Below are 16,835 nucleotides of genomic sequence, written 5' to 3' on the forward strand. Positions count from 1 at the left end.
TCTTACAAGATTTATTTTCCTGGCTGGAGTTCCCTGGAGCTCGTGCTTTTACCACAGAACAACGGTTTTCATATCTTTCCAACATAATACATTGTCTTCTAAAAACACCATGAATTTACCCACATTTTTTAACACATCCAAAAATTGTATGAAGAGGTGGTTTTTTTCTGGAGAGAGATTATAAGGTTTTCATAAAAGCATTTTGTAATCATAAGAACAATGAAATCAGCCTTCTAAAAATCAAAGATTAATAAGGAAAAATAATTAAATATTGCCATTATATTAAAAAATAAACAGTTTTATCTTTAAAGTCTTTTCTTAGGCCTCCTTAATACTAAGATAGTATTAAGAAAAAAACAGATAACTGTTGAAGGAGTTAAATAAACTTTAAATATTTTAAAATTATTTTTTAACAATATGGCTGGTTTAATTTCAGATTTTTTTTGCCTTTGATTTGGAGAGCATGACCCTTATTAACATGGTCAGGATGGACAGCCCCGTGGCTTAGCAGTTTAGCGCCGCTGCCTTCCCAGAGCGTGATCCTGGAGACCCTGGATCGAGTCCCATGTCAGGCTCTGCCTGTGTCTATGCCCCCTCTCCCCCGCCTTTCTTTGTGTCTCTAGTAAATAAATAAAATCTTAAAAAAAAAAAAAAAAAAACAAAACATGGTCAGGAGGAGGAGGGTTGGTAGCATCATTCTTTCGTTCTTCTGTGAAAACCTTACAGTGTCTCTTAAGGAAAAAAAATGATTTCACACAAAATTTTAGGTGCCACCTTCCTTCTTAAATTTTATTTGGGGTACAACTAATAAGAGCAGAGAAGTTACTATGGAATCTTAACTCTGTGTAAACCAAAGTAATTTCTAATTGCCACTGGTGTTAATTGTTTATTTATAATGACTCACTACGGAATGGCAGCATAGCTAACCTAAGCTAGTCTCACCACACCCAGATTTTGGTTAACATTATCCCTTTCTCTCCTCATCAAAAAGTACATCATAAAGAAGAAGAGTTAAAGTCATGTTGTAATAGTAATAACCTTGAATCTGCACTAATTTTATGGAAGTAATGAATGTACAAACATTGTAATTTTAAGTGTTATTAGTAACACATTACTTTCATTACACTAAACAGTTATGGTCTACTGCTTTTAGAGATTTGAAAGTTTCCTGTACTTTTTCACAGAGAAAAGAACAGACCACAGCTTCTTTTGATACTCATCTCATCATAAGGCAGCGGTTGCTAACAGAAGGTGGATTTTTTTCTGTTTTCCCAGTCAGAATCCATGGTATCAGCTAATGTGTATGAAGAGACGTTCCCTTTATCTAAAGCTGGTCCTTTTTAAAAATTTCCAAATAACTATTGTATAGGCCTTACTGCCTGTTGTTTAGTTCTTTTTCTGTCATATCATTCATTATGTTATTGAGCAATTTCAGTGGCTGATTGGTTCTTGAGAATGTCAGGATGGTGGATTTTAAAATTGGCAGAAAGATTAAGATGTTAATAACAAGGGAAGGGAGAAGAAATGTGTGGGAAATATCAGAAAGGGAGACAGAACGTAAAGACTGCTAACTCTGGGAAACGAACTAGGGGTGGTAGAAGGGGAGGAGGGCGGGGGGTGGGAGTGAATGGGTGACGGGCACTGGGTGTTATTCTGTATGTTAGTAAATTGAACACCAATAAAAAAAAAAAAGAAAAAAAAAGATGTTAATAACATACGTGAAGGAAAACTTTAAAAAGATTATGAAAAACAGGATTATTGAAAATAAAATATTACCAATAATAATATAGTATTTGATTCCAGGTAAAAGTGGTAGGTTGAGCACACAGTTAATATTGTTCCTTCCTCAAACCAGAGTTTAGTTAAACAACAACAAAAATAAAGTCTGGGCAGCCTGGGTGGCTCAGTGGTTTACCGCTGACTTCGGCCCAGGGCATGCATGATCCTGGGGACCTGGAATCGAGTCCCACGTCGGGCTCCCTGCACAGAGCCTGCTTCTCCCTCTGCCTGTCTCTGCCTCTCTCTCTGTCTGTTTCTCATGAATAAACAAATAAATAAAATCTTAAAAAACAAACAAAAAAACAAAAAGTCAATAAGGGTTGTAGTTGGATTATTTTTAGTCATAAATCCAGAGATGTAGGAGAATTGAAGAAAAATAGGGCAAAATTTTCAAGGGAAAATTCTGGTGGGAACCAGGTTTCTCACATCAGTATTTGCATCCTAACAAAGAGCTTGCCCAGTTTGTCCTGTAGTGAAGGTCACAGTCAATAGCCCCATGTACTTAATTAGAGCTTTAGATAAGCTTTTTTATTTCCAAAGATCCAAATATCATGAAGCATCTAAGAAAAGCACCTACTATGAATAACAGAAACCAAAGTAAGCAAATCAAGAATACAAAAGAACTTGCTGAAAACAGACTATACAGCCGAGGAAATGTTATGTATACATTCACACACATACACATCCAGTTATATATAGATATATATGCATATACACACACATACATATACCATATGTGTGTATAACATATCTTCAGCAAGATGGGATGCTACATCCATAAAGCAAGAATAAGATACTTTAAAAAAGCATTCAGAAAACAATTCCTATAAATTAAGAATATGAAGCAGAAAAAAACTCAATAGAAGTATTGGATAATGAGTTGAGGATAATTGTTTAGAAAGTAGAGTAAAAAGGGAAAGAAATGATAAGCAGAAGATTGAAGAATATAAAAAGATGAATCTAGAAGGGTCAGCTTACTAGTGTTAAGAGTTCTAAAAAGAGAGAACAGAATAAATGAAGGGAAAGAAAAAAATAAATAGTATAATCCAAGAAAATTTCCCAGAACAAAAGTGTCTGTTGGGTGCCCAGCATAAAGGAAGAAAAGAGATCAATACCAGTTCAAGAAATAGGATATCCACATAGTCAACTAAGACTCGGTCTCCGTAATATTCAGGGAAATTCAAATTGAAATGAAATCCCATTTTTATCCATTAGACTGTTTAAAAAATAAAGTCTGATGATATCAGGTGTTGGAAAGAATATGGGGGAGATGGTTTGTATACATTACTAGTGGGAGCGAATATGAAACAACCATTTTGGCAAGCAATTTGACAAATGGTGAGTAAAGTGGAAGATATGTAGCTACTGTAACTCAGAAATTCCACTTCTGAGTATTGCCATTAGAAATTCTTACACTCGGATGCCTGAGTGGCTCAGCGGTTGAGCATCTGCCTTTGGCTCAGGGCATGATCCCGGGATCCGGGATTGAGTCCCACATTGGGCTCCTTGTGGGGAACCTGCTTCTCCCTCTGCCTATGTCTCTGCCTCTCTCTGTGTGTTTCTCATGAATAAATAGATACAATTAAAAAAAATTCTTATACTTAAAATTGAGGTGGTGCATTAGCCAGAACTTGTGCCAGAATCCAACATCGGAATCAGGTAATGAAGACAGAAAGGCCTTACAGGGGAGGAAAATTGGAACCAGTAATTGAAAGCCTTCAAGCATGCTCAGTAATCTAATCATGGGGGTCTAGCAGGAGTTTGTATGTCATATTAGATCTCCTACTCTGGATTCCTCTGGATTAGGGTAGGGGTGGTGAGGAAAGGCTTAAAATGCTGAGCTTTAGATGGCATAGATAATTACATAGTAATCACTGATGTATAGAATATTTGAATCACTGTATTGTACACCTGAAACTAATATGACACTGTATGTCAACTATACTGGAATTAAAATTAAATGAAAAAAATCACTAGAGAAGTACATTTTATCTTTTATTTTTTCAAACATTATATTTGAAAGAGAGAGAGTAACCACGAGTGGTGGGGAGGGGGTGGAGAAGCAGGCTGATCCCAGGGCCCCAAGATCATAATCTGAGCTGAAGGCAGGCTCTTAACCAGCTGAGCCACCCAGGCACCCCAAGGAGAGATAAAATTTAAGAGAGCTCACTGATTTCACAGTAATAACCAAACATCAGATTATCAAAACTGTCTGTTTTCTCAGTATTTCTTCATATTCCTCCTGTCTTCTTAGGTTCTCTGTGTCACCTATCTCCTGGTTCCGTATTTTTTACTTCTCATTGCGTACATATCTTTTTTTTTTGTACATATATTTTTTGAAAATGGATTTATCTTGTGCTTTTCCATCTTCGTACAGTCTGTAAACGCCTGTGCTTAGCCTCCCTCTTAGCATTTCTCTCACCCTCCCTCACATGGTTCACCATGAATCCATCAGGACCCTAAATCATCTGGCTTCAGTTACTGCCTGGTTTTGAAGAAGTACCCATAAAAAATCTCAGGTTTTACAGAAGAGAGTGGCATCATGTGGCAAAGACTATACCCACAGGATTAAGTATGCAAGTGATTTGGGGTGTTGCTCTTCCTTGGAAGCCAAATAATGACAGAACCTAAGTTTATGGATGACTGTGAACAGTGCCATCTTTGCTGATAGTCAGTTGCTATTTACCAGTTCCTACACACATTTACCTAGAGAAAATTTAATGATAAAGTTCTTCAAAATGAATGAACACACAAAATAATATCAGGAGGTTTGAAATGAATTGTTTCATTCAAGAAAATGTTCTAGGGCACTGTATTATAAATGCAAATAAACTAGACATATAAAGTGAGAAAAATTCAAATATAATGTCAATTGGGCTAATCTAACTATGAAACATTTTCTTTAATGGTTTTAACTATAAGTCAGTATGAAAAACTAGTTCAGGGACGCCTGGGTGAGCGTTGAGTGTGCCTGCCTTCCGCCAAGGATGTGATCCTGGAGTTCTGGGATCGAGTCCCACATTGGGCTGTCTGCATGGAGCCTGCTTCTCTCTCTGCCTATGCCTCTGCCTCTCTCTGTGTCTCTCATGAATAAATAAATAAAATCTTTAAAAAACAGAAAAAAGAAAAACTAGTTTCAAGTTTCTTTGAGTTTTTGAATTGTGGGTTTAAAATAAAAAAATCTTGAAACTATAAAAAGCACTTAGTTTAGAGAGACTAGAAGAGGTAAATACTTTTGAATCCAGGTGATTGGATCTCTCCATTTTGTAACATTAAACATTTTACTTTATTTTTTTTTTTTAATTTTTATTTATTTATGATAGTCACACAGAGAGAAAGAGAGAGAGGCAGAGACACAGGCAGAGGGAGAAGCAGGCTCCACGCACCAGGAGCCCGATGTGGGATTCGATCCCGGGTCTCCAGGATCGCGCCCTGGGCCAAAGGCAGGCGCCAAACCGCTGCGCCACCCAGGGATCCCAAACATTTTACTTTAATATGGAATTCAGCATTGGGGGAAATCATGATTTACGGAAAACAGTTTTTATGCGGAAAGAAAAAGCCCAAAACAAGCATTAAAAAAAAAAAAACTATTACAAATGTAAAACAAAAGAAAAATAGATTTGTACTTATTGGTAGTATAATGTACTAGATATATGTAAAATAAACCACTAATTTTATTTTTGAATATATGATTTAATTTAGGAGGAGAATTGAATCTTGGTGAATTCATGAAAGTATTCAATCCCTCTATTTTTGAGGGGGTCTTTTTTAGTTTCAGCAATATTATAAAGAAAATTTTTTAAATTTTGTTTATTTTGAAAGAGAGGGTGCAAGTGGGGGGGAGGGGCAGAGGGAGAAGGAGGTGGCTGACTCCCACTGAGGCTATACAGGGAGCCCCATGTAGGGGCTTGATCTCAGGACCCTCAAATCAAGACCTAAGTCAGAATCAAGGGTCGGGCACTTAACTGCCTGAGCCACCCAGGTGCCCCAGCAATGTTAGAAAATTTAAGTGTATAGGTCTTGTATATCTTTTGTTAAATTAATTCCTAAGTATTCTATGTTTTTTGCTATATTACAAATTTGTTTTGCATTTTATTTTCCATTTATGATTGTATAGAATGAATAGAATTTGTAGACTCACCTTATATCCTTTAACTTTGCCAAGTTACATATTAATCCTATTAATCATTTTTCAGATTCCTTAGAATTACGTACCTAAAAATGATTTTAAGTGAACAAAGACAATTTTAGTTCTTCTTCTCTGAATTTCCTTTTATTTCTCTTACAGCGCTGACTGACTAGGACCTTCAGTACATCCATTATAATAATGAAGTGGCTATGGGGTGCCTGACTGGCTCTGTCAGTTGAGCGTGCAACTCTTGATCTTGGGGTTGTGGGTTTGGGCCCCACATTGGCCGTAGAGATTACTTAAAAATAAAATTTAAAAAAATAATGAAGTAGCTAGAGTGAACATTCTTGCCTTATTCCTAATATTAGAAACTCCCAATATTTCACCATTATATAAAAACTAGATGTAGATTTTTCATTCATCCTCTTGATTATCATATTAAGGGAGTTACCTTGGGCAGCCCTGGTGGCTCAGCGGTTTAGCACCGCCTTCAGCCCAGGGCCTGATCCTGGAGACTCGGGATCGAGTCCCACGTCAGGCTCCCTGCATGGAGCCTGCTTCTCTGAATCTCTGTGTCTCTGCCTCTCTCTTTCTCTGTGTCTCTCATGAAATAATAAATAAAATCTTAAAAAATAATAAATTCTTTAATTCTTACCTTGCTGAGAATTTTATCATGAATAGGTACTGATTTTTGTCAGATTTTTTTCTGTATCTGTTGAAATGTTTATATCTTTTTATTCTGTTAACATGGTAAATTACATTAACTGATATTTGAATTTTAAACCAAACTTATATTTCTTGGATAAACCACAATGATCAAGGTATGTTATCCTTCTTATATATTGCTGGGTTAAATTTATTGTTTTGCGTCTGTATTCATGAGGCTGATTTTCTTTTCTAGTAATATCTTTGTCAAGTTTTGGTGTTAGGGATTTGCTTATTTAATAAAACAAGTTGGAGAGTATCTCTTTTCTGTTTTCTAGAAAGTATGTAAGATTCTTATTATTACTTCGTTAAATGTTTGAGAGAGCCCACCAGTGAAGCCATCTGGGGCTAGAGTTTTGTTTTTGTGGTATTTTGTATTTTGTTTTTGTAATAATTATGAAATAGTTTCTTTAATAGATAGCATTCCATTTATTTCCGTAGACATTTTGGTAATTTTAAGGGATTTTTCATTTATCTCAGTTACTGGATTGATTTGCATTATATAGTTTAAAACATTATATTTGTAGTATCAGAAGTGATATTTCTCCTATATTGATAATTTGTGTTGCCTTTTGGTTTTCTTGAACAGTCTTGACAGAGTATTAATGATTGTTTTAATCTTTTAAACTGTTGGTTTTAATTTGTTTGAATTGTCTTGAGTTTGGATTATTATTTTGACTTCACCAACTTCTTTTTGTGCCATCTTACATCTCCTATTAGCTAATAATAGATTCAGCCTATTCAGTGAATTTGACAATTTTTATACTGAACTATCTAACTCTTGATTTTTCATTTATTTCTTTTTTTCCCATTTACTGCCAATATTTCTCATCTGCTCACTCATCAAAATATCTTGAACATGCTTGTATTAACTGTTTTAATATCCTTGTCAGTTAATTCAAACATCTAGATCATCTTGTAATAGGATTTTTCTCCTGATCTTGAGTTAAAAATCTTAACTTCTTAGCATGTTTTTTTTTTTTTTTTTTTTTTTTTACTTCTTAGCATGTTTAGAAATTTTTTATTGCGTCCTAGATTTTGTTGATGATATTTTAGATGGTTTTTTTAGAAATTGTGTTGGTTTTTTAATTTTTTTTTAAATTTTTATTTATTTATGATAGTCACACAGAGAGAGAGAGAGAGAGAGAGGCAGAGACACAGGCAGAGGGAGAAGCAGGCTCCATGCACCGGGAGCCCGACATGGAATTCGATCCCGGGTCTCCAGGATCGCGCCCTGGGCCAAAGGCAGGTGCCAAACCGCTGTACCACCCAGGGATCCCTGGTTTTTGTTCTAAATTACTGGGTAGTAAATACACACCCATACCATCCAGCAATTGCATTTTTGGGTATTTATTCTAGAGAAATGAAAACTTATGTTCACATAGAAACCTGTACATAATTATTTATAGCAGCTTTGTTCCCATACTGTTTAATTCATTTTTTTAAGATTCTCAAAGTGACAAAATTATAGAAATAAAGGACAGATAAGTGGTTGCCAGGAATTAAGGAAAGGACAGGAGGGTGTGATTATAAACAGCAAAGGGACTCTAAGTGGGGGTATAGTATATGGATCTTTACATGTACTAAAATGCCATAGAGTTATAAACAAAGATATATATGTAGTATCTATATGTAAAATGAGTGAATGAAAAAAACTGGCAAAATCCAAGTAAGATCTGTAGTCTAGATAATTGTATTGTGCCGGTCAGTTTCTCAGTTTATGATAATATACTACAGTTATATAGGATGTCACTTTGGGGGTAGGTGAGTAGTATGTTCCTGGATCTTTCTGTACCACTAATACAACTTTTGGTGAAGGTAAGAGGCCATCTATATGTATCTAATCACCGGAAAGGATGTCTGCTGTAAAATCATATCTTCATCCATTGTCTTTTGGAAGTATTTTTCCGGATCACCTTACAAGTTGGATTTTCTTTCTTTATGCAACATTTCTGACCTTTGTCATTTCTTAGAAAATAATATGTCAATCTAACTTCCTTTCTGCTTTTATTTTTTTTTTTCTTCTCCTTTTAGTTGTTTGTGTAATTGGCCTTAAATGAAGTGAGAGTGAAGAAAACTAGAGCCATCTCTGGAAACCTCACTACACCACTACCCTGGAAGCTACCTTCTGGAATATTAGACTTGACCATATCTGTTTTGAGGACTCATTATGAACAAAGAAGTCTCCCAGGTGGGAATTGTACTTCTTCTTTTAAAAGAGCTTTGTCTCAGGATCCCTGGGTGGCGCAGCGGTTTGGCACCTGCCTTTGGCCCAGGGCGCGATCCTGGAGACCCGGGATCGAATCCCACATCGGGCTCCCGGTGCATGGAGCCTGCTTCTCCCTCTGCCTGTGTCTCTGCCTCTCTCTCTTCTCTGTGACTATCATAAATAAATAAAAAAAATTAAAAAAAAAAAAACTTCGAAAAAATAAAAAAAGAGCTTTGTCTCTACAAAAAGTATGGAGGGAAAAATGATTACCTGTTGACTCTTTTTGTTAATGGAAATATGTATTTGATTTGAGAGCTTCAAGGTTATTATAAAACATGTGCTGATATTCCTAAAGGAAAATATTAGAGAAGTTCTAGATTACATTTTATGAATCACTTTAATGCACATTTAAATGCATATAGGATTCATATCTATATTTTACAATGTGACCATTATTGAATTAAAAATGGCAAGCGGGTAAGTCATCCTTAGATTTGGTCTATATATTTCTAACTTGTATGCAGTCATTAAATCTATATTTGGTGCCCATTTTTTACATTTGGGCATTTTTACATAGTTGTTTTCTAAGAGTTTGTGAGCTGGGGGAAGAATACTTGTGTATCCATGAACATGACAATGATCATAGCAGCCTATAGTTAGAAAGATAAACATGCATCAAGCCAAGACAGTAGGTAAAAAGCTGAAGGTTAATCAGAAACTGATTAATCAGTAAGTGGAAGACTTCCAGTGGGAGGTTTTTTAAATTAAAATATTTTTAATTGAATTATGACATTATACAGATAAAAGTTACAAGTTTTAAATATAGAACTCTTGAATTATCACGTGCAAACAAATTTGTTAAACAGGTTAAGAAGTAAAACAATATCAGCACCCCCAGAAACTCCCCTCATCCCTGCCTCAGCTCTATACCACCTACTCACTTTAAAGGAGAAAGTTGTCACCATGGAGAGTGATAGCCACCAACTTGAATAGTGGGGTGTAACAGTCATAGAAGTCAGAGACAGTTAAATTTAGTTGGCTGACAAGCAATACCAATGTTTGGAATAAACAATGAACTTGGGAGATGAAGGCAAGACTATTTGTTGGCAGAGAGCTTTAAAGCAGGGACTGGATGTGCAAAATGATTTGAGAAAATACTTTTGATCCTGCTACTTCTCACTCTAAAATCTCATTGGTTTCTAGAACACACTCCAGATTTCTGGCTTTTATGAACTGATGATACCTTGTATTTATTAATTTATGTTTTCTGTTATTTGAAATCAGATTGTTGATTCTCAATAAAGAGAGAGAAATAGTAAAGCATTTTATTTTAAGCCGTTTTGCAGAGTAGGCTGTATTATATAAGCAAGATAAATTTTAATCATATAGGAGACCCCTCTCTTTAATAGTTTTCAGGAAGGGAATGTTAGTACCTTGACTTCATGAAAGAGAAAGGGAGAGAAAACAGAATGATCTAATGATTGATCTCTGGTATCGGTGTCTTTTTCCATACTCATTGTTCATTGAGTGACTCTGAGAAAGTCTCTTTTCTTCATATCACAATGAAAACTTCTATCTTTTCTATTTCCCTTTAACATTTATCAAAAACAATTTTAAACTTGCCATATAGTTGCAAGATTGGTATGCTCTGTATGCCTCCTAACACTTTCACCAGTAATAAACATTTTGTTACATTTTCTTTATCTCTTCTGTATATTTACTATTATTTCTGCTCCTCCTCTTCAACCACCACCATTATGATGATGATGAATCATTTGAGACCTGTAGACATTTATGATCTTCTACTCCTAAATATTCAGTATGTTCTCCTACTTAACCACAATATAATAATGAAATTCAGGAAGCATTTTCATTATTGTTATTATTGCACTTATAGTTCATATTAGAATTTTATCAGTTGTCTGATCCAGAATCACACATTGTGCAGTTGTGACTGCTCTTTGGTTTCTTAACCTAGAATTATTTATCAGCTTTTCTTTGTCTTCCATAAAATTGACATTTTGGAAGAGAACAGACCAGCTGTTTTGTATAGTAGCACTCATTTTGAGCTCAATATCTGTTTCTATCTGTGTTTCTTTCTGAAGAGACTATATGATGTGTGAGACTTTGGAGATTCATAGATTTCTTAACTGAGAACCTTATCTGGTAGAACAAAACCTATAAAGATTTTTTTCAGGAGAAAGTCTGTTAAAACATGGTAGAATCGGGATCCCTGGGTGGCGCAGCGGTTTGGCGCCTGCCTTTGGCCCAGGGCGCGATCCTGGAGACCCGGGATCGAATCCCACGTCGGGCTCCCGGTGCATGGAGCCTGCTTCTCCTTCTGCCTATGTCTCTGCCTCTCTCTCTCTCTCTCTCTCTGTGTGACTATCATAAATAAATAAAAATTAAAAAAAAAAAAAAAAAAAAAAAACATGGTAGAATCCCAAAATTCCAAAAGATAGATTCCTAAAGATGATTTGGACAGTATTGAAAAGAATTTTATATGTGTATGTATGTATACATATAATCTTAAAATCCAGCAAGATTTATTAGCTTTTGGACAAAAAATAGGATTTGTAATGGCAAAATTTTTTTATCTTAGAGAAATAGCACATTTCATTTTAAAGTGAATCACATCTTATAGGAAGTAATTGTTTTATAATGGTGAGAGAAGTCAGGATTAGACATAGGATCAATTTTATTTATTTCTGTATGATGTTTGGTTTTTTTTTTTAATTTTTAAATTTATTTATGATAGTCACAGAGAGAGAGAGAGAGAGAGAGAGAGAGGCAGAGACACAGGCAGAGAGAGAAGCAGGCTCCATGCACCGGGAGCCCGACATGGGATTCAATCCTGGGTCTCCAGGATCGCGCCCTGGGCCAAAGGCAGGTGCTAAACCGCTGCGCCACCCAGGGATCCCTCTGTATGATGTTTGGACTAAGAATTGAGAAGACTCTCTCTTCTTATGTTTGAGATTCTTGTAAATACCACCCAGGATTTCTAGAGGTGGCATAATTTAATGTCAGCTCTTTTGGGAAAACTAATGAAGAAGCATTTTAGTGTGGAAGCAAAAGTTGGGAATATATCTTTGGCTTTTCTACTTATCAGTTATGTGCCTGTAGCTTAGTTGTATAAGTTGAAATAAAGCATAGCCAGAATCTGGAATCAAACTGCCTAAGAATGATTTTTATCTCTGCCACTTGACAATGTTGAGCTGATTAAAGAATGTTTCTGTGCCTTGGTTTCCTCATTTCTAAAATGGATTATAGTATTACCTATTGTATTTTATGAGTGAATGAATTAGTAAGGTTTTATGAGTAAATTAGATGCTTGGAACAATGATTGGCATATAGTAAATGCTCTGTAAGTGTTGGTCATCATCATCATCATCATCAGACAGTAGTTTATCAGTAAGATAAAGCTGTTGAACTCAGTGATTCTGTAAGTAGAAATAATAATACATACTTCATAGAGTAGTTGTGAGGAAAAAATGAGTTAATATATATAAAATGCATAAACACTGTATTATTACATTGTCATATCCTCTAAATGGATATTAGTAGGCTTCCTTTTTTGTGAACCTTTTTATTATTTTGTTCCTCTCAAATACTTTGTTGCTGACTTTATACTATGCAAATGGAAACAGGTAAGATAGGCATTTTGTATGTTCTTTCTTATTTGTTTTTTTTTTAAAGATTTTATTTATTTATTCATGAGAGACACAGAGAGAGAGAGAGAAGCAGAGACAGGCAGAGGGAGAAGCAGACTCCTTGTGGGAAGCCCAATGCGGGACTCAATCCCAGGATCCCGGGATCATGCCCTGAGCCAAAGGCAGACATTCAACCACTGAGCCACATAGGCGTCTCCATTTTGTATATTCTTAAGTGCCTATAATAAAAAAATTTGAGAAGCAGTGCACTAGATGACAATTGCTAGAGTCTCTCTGATTCTGAGCGTTTGCATTATTTTCCATTGATCCTGAAATATAAGCACTATTTCCAAAGTTGTTATTCTGTCAAGAACACTGGAAAGTGAAATTTGAATTTCACTTGTTTATAGTTAGTCTTTCTTTGGGCATTGCACTGGAAGGGGTATGACTAGCTCAATTAGTATGATCATTGAGGAAATATTAATGCTATTTAACCAGCTATTCCCCTGAAATGCTTGGGGATTTATTTTTCATTTCCCAATGGGTATTAATAAGGTTTTGCGAAATACAAATGAATCAAGTGAGATGACTTAAATTTCAAGCTAGGCTTAAAAAATGTATATTCTTCTATAAATTTAAGCAATGAAGATTTTATGTACATTTATATTGTGATTTTATTAATGCCCCTTCTGCAGTTGGGGGGATGACCCTGAAATTAACTGGGTTTACCTGACTTGATCATTTTCTAGTGCCTTCAAAATATAATTCCATTGTTTTGGCAAATAATTAATATGTAGCTCTATTACTTTGGTACTTCTGCTACCTTATAACTTTAAAGATCAAATTTTAGTATATTTATTTTTCTTTTATTGGTCTGTATATGTACATTTGAACATACTGTATTCCAAAATGAGTTTCTAAAATATTTGAGGGAAATTGAACAGCTTCTGATCAGAGGCTTAACTCTTATTTTAGATTTTGGAATAATTTTTTAAAATATTTATTTATTTTAGAGAGAGAGCACATGTGTGAGCAGGGACAGAGGGGGAGGGAGAGAGAGGATATCTGTGTCTAATGCTGATCGTTATTCTCTTCTGGCCGCAACTTTTAGCTGATTTTCTGCTCATTAATATTTGAATCTGAAAGAGGGTGAAATTGATGGGAAGAGAGAGACAATGAAATTTGTATTGCTTAGTTTTGTCTTTCTGATCACCATTTTCTTTTTTTAAGGCTGTTACTTCTTTACTAAACTATTAAAAACTTTACTCTGCAAGTAAATAAACTTATTTTTTTGTTTACACAGCTAAAAAGAGCTGTGGTCAGGAAGACCAATTTTAATCTCTTTTATTTTTTTTTTTAAAGAAATACCAACATATTTTCCACGTTAGATATGGAACTGATTTTTGGAAGACATGGTACATTGTATATACAATTACCCAATGTTGTAGAATAACTGGAATCATCTAGTTTAATGGATTTCTAAGGAAATGTTGAGGGTGTTTCTGCCCAATTGTCTTAATAAGATAGTTGTCACAAATATGTATTTCATATGCTGACTATCTTTCGTCAGGCACAAATACAACAGGAGTATTTTAACAAGGTGAATGCGTGTTTATTTTTTATTTCAAAAAATTAAATTTTAAATAAAGTCAATGTGAGGAATTTAAAATATTGGGTTTTAAAAGTAATTTGATTTTTCTTTTTCCTGTATTTATGTTAATAGAAAACAGAAAATAAACTTTTATGGCTCTTCAAAACTTACTCTTTCCTCTTTCCATTTAGAAACTAATGCAAAGAAAGCATTTTTCTTAATCTCTAAAATAAGCTTTTAGTGGTAAATATGAATTTATTAAGTCGTTTTTCAAAAACTACATATTTTTAGAATTTAAGTTACCAAGTCCTTGATAATGCATTTATTATTAACATAATATATGTAAGTTTTTGCACAGGATTTTCTTTTAAAAAAATCTGATGTTTTATAGAATCAGTGAAAGAAGATAAAATGATGTCTTTGTTGCTTTGAATCCATTTTTGCCTTTATTTTTTATTCCTGGCCATAGAGTTCAGATACTGGCAAACCATTTATGGCAGAGTCTTATTGGGGCAAGGATTCCTCTTTGGGCCAAGGATAGCCACCACCTGAGTTCTGGTCTCTGGTTTTGTGGATTCAGAGTGACTTTTTGTTTCCAGATATTGAACAAAATCTTTGTTTAGGCATTAGCTTCAAAATACCTAGTTTTTAACAAAACAAAACAAAAAAGAAACATTCAGAGAAACAAGAAAGTAAGGCATATACACAGGAAAAATAGCAATCAATAGAAACTGTCTCTAAGGAAGTCAAGACATTGCACTTAATAAGAAAAAGTAAATAAATTGGATTTCATCAAAATTATAAAGACTTTGTTCATAAAACAAAATGTTTGCAAGTCATATATCTGGTAGAGGCTTAGTACTCTAATTTAAAGAATTCTTATGACTCAACAATTAAAAGACAACCCAATTTAAAAATGGGCAAAGGACCTGAATAGACATTTCTCCAAAGAAAATATACAAATGGCCAATAAGCACATGAAAAAGATGCTCAGTTTCATTAATGATTAGGGAAATAAATGCAAATCGAAACTAATGTGATACCATTTCACACCTCCTAGGATGGCCTGAATTAAAGTTACAAAACAGAAAATAACAAATTTGGTGAGGATGTGGAAAAATTAGAACACTTGTACGTTGCTGATAAAAATTTAAGATGGTATAGGCACTATGGGAGACAGCTTGGCAGCTTTTCCTCTAAAAGCTGGAGAGTTACAATATGACTTAGTAGTTCCATTCCAAGAATACCAAGAGAATTGAAGACATGCTCACATTTATACATACAAATTTTTACAGGATCTTTATTGATAAATAGCTCCTGAAATGAAAGAACCTAATGTCCATCAGCTGATGGATAAACAAAATGTGGAATATCTAAACAGTGGAAAATTATTCAGCCTTATAAAGGGTGGTGAAAATCCCAAAGTTCCCATACATACTTACCACATGAGAAAGATTTCAATTGACAAGGCAATGAAAAGACAAAAGAATTGAAAACATCTTCTAGAGGACCGTAGGTGTCTGAGGATGTTAGTCTGAGAAATGTTTCCACATGGCAGTTGCCCAGTGCAGAAGCTCTTTGCTTATCATGATTTTCCTGTGTGATTCTTTTCATACAGCTGTCAACTTGGAGAGATTTAGTTCACAGAATGCCTCTCTCATATCAATGCTGTTTTGTGCTAATTGCCTGCTAAGCAATTTTAAAGTATATTATTAGTTATTTACTAACATGTTGTTACTTACTTTTCAAATTATGTGGTTCTCAGCTAAGTCTGGGGAATGAGTGACAAATGTCTTGTTCTAGAAATTTATAATTCAAATGAAATACAAAACACTAATCTATTTCTTCAGCCCCACCTGTTGGTTTTGTCTGGTTTATTTGAGATAGATGTGGTTTCTAATTCCTAAAACTGTTCTCTACAGATGGCCTGAAGTTGTTTGGGTATAAGTTAGTGACTCTTTTCAAATCAACAGAGTACTTTTACTTAGAAACCTTAGCTCTTTTTTAAAAGGTGATATGCAAATTGGTTTCCTGAAACCAGCATTTCTTTTTTTTTTTATTTTTATTTTTTTTAATAAAATAATTTTTATTGGTGTTCAATTTACCAACATACAGAGTAACACCCAGTGCTCATCCCGTCAAGTGTCCCCCTCAGTGCCCGTCACCCACTCACCCCCACCCCCCGCCCTCCTCCCCTTCCACCACCCCTAGTTCGTTTCTTTTCTTAATGAACCTTATTTAAGTACCCTTACTGCCAAATGTAAAGCCATTCCACAAATAGAACAGCTGTAATAGTTTTCACTCATCAGAGGTTTTGCATTCCACTATCTGTATATTGTGTTTTGTAAATAGAAAGCAGTTAATACCAGAATCATATCATCAGCACATTGTTGGTGACTCTCATAGCTTCTTAGTGTTGGCTCTTATTTTGGTAGGCTGCCTGTCTTGTCTGGCTGCTGTTGAATTATTGTCTAATATCTTCTCAGTTCCAGAATCTCAGATAAATTTAGAAGATGTCAGTCTCCAGCCTGTAGTCTGAGGGGAGAGCACAGTATGGGGAATCTGACTTTAAATCTAAAAACGTTTGTTGCTCAAAATGATACAGTCTGTGAGATTGTATTATTTATGTTTACAGTTGTATGACTGTAACATGACCTCATGTCTCTACAATACTATGAAAAATTGTAAGACATTTCCCCCAAATGGTACAAAATTAGAAGAGATGTTCTCCAATTTCTAGATCAAGAAAACAGGTTTTTTTTTCCCATTGAA

General features: G+C 34.8%; 1 protein-coding gene across 9 annotated transcripts in view; it reads left to right on the plus strand.

The window, feature by feature from the left end:
- Positions 1 to 16,835, plus strand: part of NCOA1 (nuclear receptor coactivator 1) — a 244,671-nt gene that overhangs the window by 127,295 nt on the left and 100,541 nt on the right. For 8 of the 9 annotated variants that reach the window (XM_049096135.1, XM_049096138.1, XM_049096136.1 and 5 more), the window contains one exon: positions 8,648 to 8,804. The exons of the other annotated variant lie outside the window; for it this stretch is intronic. The gene's annotated coding sequence lies outside the window, so the exon portion shown is untranslated. The remainder of the gene's footprint in view (positions 1 to 8,647; positions 8,805 to 16,835) is intronic. 9 annotated transcript variants of the gene reach the window in all.

This window comes from Canis lupus, chromosome 17 (genome assembly GCF_003254725.2).
Source record: "Canis lupus dingo isolate Sandy chromosome 17, ASM325472v2, whole genome shotgun sequence".
NCBI classification, from domain to species: domain Eukaryota; kingdom Metazoa; phylum Chordata; class Mammalia; order Carnivora; family Canidae; genus Canis; species Canis lupus.